Here is a 3,453-nt window from a genome sequence, read left to right on the forward strand (position 1 = left end):
CAATAGGGAGCAGAGCAGCCTAGCTATCTGCCTGTCACACAATGAAGGGGGTACTGCTGAAGAGGTTGTCACCACCAATACATGTAAACACACACGCACAAACACACTGAAAAATCATCACAAAAATAAAAACACGAGCTGTGGAGTGTGTGCACGTGTGCATGCCAGTGTGGGCACACACACACACACACACACACACACACACACACACACACACACACACACACACACACACACACACACACACACATAAACGGAGTAATTCAGAGCGCTGCCATTTATGTGAAGAGCGCTCCTTTTTCCAGACTGTGAGTGGAAGTGAATTTGCTTTTTCTGTTGAGTGCAAGTCAGGTTGGATTAAACAACACTTGGCCAGTGCTGATGGGTTATCACTGTGCATCTGTGTGCGTGTGCGTGTGCGTTTGTGTACTCTGATAATGCCCACAGGCGCCTGGATTTGATGCAGGCACATCTGTAGACAGCCCCCTTCTCCTGTCAGGACCCATCTTTCTCTTTTCTCTCCCTCTCAAGGTGTCCTTTCACTGTTTTCTCGCTCATCATGTTTCACTTTGTTTTCATGTCTTCGCTCTGTGTTGCTCACTCCTCTCCTGCCTGTCTCCGTCTCCTCTGCAACTCTGCTCTTGCTTGTTGTCCAGAGCAGGGCTTAATGAGGCATTTCTGGTGCTTTTTAACAGTAGACAGAGAGGGACAGAGGGACAGAGACAGGGACAAAAAGGAGTGGCCTCCACACTAAGCACTTAAAATGATACAAACAGGTTTTTCTGTTTTTATTATAAATCTATATCCACTCTATTCTCTATTATGGATTAGTCAAATACCTTCAAGAGCTTTGTTGTAACTAGCTACACTTTCCATTTTCCCATATGGTATTACACTTTGGGACTCTAAATTCTCTGAGCTGAGGGACGCCTTTTTATTGTGCCTTACTAATAAAAAAAAGTTGAAGTGTCAATCATGGTCTAATGAGGAATTCAGATATCTACATGAGAGCAAAATCAGAATTGAGTTTTCATTGTTGGTGATGCTGATAGCCATGGATACAATGCTATTTGGTGATGGTATTAAACGTATAATGACTCTCTAACTATATAAAAGCAGCCCTCTCAGATAGGAAAGAATACATTTGACTTCATCTGAAAAGATCTATGGGTAATCACAGTATGCAGCCAAGCATGGAAATCAATGCTCTTCCAATCCAAACAATTGAACATGTACAAAGACACTGCTGTTACATTTCCTTATAGCACTTCATTTGAATTTGTGTATCAGATATTTGTTCAACTGTAGCAAAGCCTGTAAAATAGTGGGCTTTGTATACACACACACACACACACACACACACACACACACACACACACACACACACACACACACACACACACACACACACACACACACACACACACACACACACACACACACACACTCCACCTAAAGGATAACACCAGTTTGCTTACACAGAAACACCATAGAGAGGCCATCATTGCAAACGTTTCTTAAGGCACTTTCAAAAATATAGGTGGCAGGTGATTGGATGAAGGTGATTGGACGAATCATCTGTCAATCAAACTATTACCAAATGCACTCAAAAAGAAGAGGGAACATTTATTTTCCAATCAAGTAAAAAACGATTGCACCATCCCTTTACCCTCTTTAGAAGCCACCATTGTTGTTTTGAAAGAACGGCCTCTTCGTTATCTCACACCCACCTGAGCCACGCCTCATCTGCTAGCATATCCTCAGAGAACGCCATCAGATCCAGACACTGACTGGTCAGACAGAAACTCACCATTTGAAGCCTGAAAAGATTGAAATCTTGTGTGATATGGGATACTGCAATTCTCGTGTGGTAAGAATGCTAACTCTTTGCCATAGGTGCCAAGCCTGACACACAGCACAGACCTGAGAGAGTGTGTTTAATTGGGCGGATTTCAGGGAGCTGCAAAATCGAGGTTTCTGGTGCTCAGGAAAAGAGAAAAAGGAAAAGAGCCACATGAAAGTGGAGAAGAGTAAGCTCTAATGGTGTCTGGATTGCAGCTCAATGGATAGCAAGGCGAAGGATCAGAACAGAGCACTTGATCCCTGCAGCAATCTGGTGATTTTAGACATGTGAGCGCTGATGACCTCCTGACCCTACTGCCTGTCTCGGGAAAGCATAGAAGAGCAATGTCTAGAACTGTGTCAAAAAAGGCTGTAGCAGCAATGCAAGGTGGAAATTGAAGGGGACTGTCACTGCATAGACTCACTCGCTAAATAGAAACCCATAGGAACAAAGTCAAAGTCAGAATTCAAGTTTTTTATTGTTATTTTATGTTGCACAAGAAGCTGTGAGGAATTGTAACAGTTCAGAGACATTGTTTCTAGATTTGATGTAAAGTGTTTGAATGTGTTAGATGTGTTTCTCTTGGTTTACTTTCAAAGACACATGTGATTTTCTTTACCAACCATACATTTTGACATCAAGCAACACCATTTAGTGTCAGGCTACTGTATTGTGAATTTATGTTTTATGTGCCAATGCCGAGTTTATGTCCTACCAAACTGAAAAGCACTACCATAGGAGTACACATTTAAAAATCTGCCCAACTTTTGTAATTTGGTAATCCTAAATGTGCAATATTATTCCTTATTTCCCTTTACCTTGAATGACATTATTACACTTCTGCCATAACACGGGGACTGCTTTATGTCGTTCCTATGATAAGGATGTCCAAATGTTGAGTTTTAAAACTAAAGATGGTGCAATCCTCTTAATACACATTCAATTGAAAATGTGTATGCATATATCCATCGTTGTGTGGTGGTTGAGTTTAAAAGTACAAGTAAGGGTTTTTTATGTGTTCCATGTTACTGCAAGAGTGTGTGTTTGTGTGTGTTTGTGTGTGTGTGAGTCTGTCTGTGTCCCAGTGAGTATAATGGTCCCTGGAGGCAGGCCAGCGTCCATCAGCAGACAGTGGGCATTAGTGCTCTGCCCGAGTATCGATGGACCACCGGTGCTTGACAGCAGGCCCCTCCCCACGCTCACAGGACAGGGTGGGTATATGTATGGCTGTGAATGTGTGTGAGAGTGTGTGTGTGTGAGTGCATGTGTGTGTAATAGACAGAGAGAGTGTTTCTGATACATATATACACACAAAAGTAGAGAGAGATATGTCTGTGTGTTTGAGAGACAGAGATGTTATGACCCCTGACCCCAGGCTATGTGTCACAGCTCCTGTGTGTGCGTGTGCGTGTGTGTGTGTGTGTGTGTGTGCGTGTGTGTGTGCGTGCGTGTGTGCGTGTGCATGTGTGGATGAGGGGCCGCCCGGCTGTCATCGATCTCACACACACCAGGCCAGCACTTAACACTTGGACTGTAGCGACTAATACACTCACACCCTCTATTACTGCCCCACTGGAGGCACAGCGTGTATGTGTGCGTGCGTGTGCGTG

This window comes from Notothenia coriiceps, unplaced genomic scaffold, assembly GCF_000735185.1.
Source record: "Notothenia coriiceps isolate Sejong01 unplaced genomic scaffold, NC01 NC01_scaffold00024117, whole genome shotgun sequence".
Classification (NCBI taxonomy): Eukaryota; Metazoa; Chordata; class Actinopteri; order Perciformes; family Nototheniidae; genus Notothenia; species Notothenia coriiceps.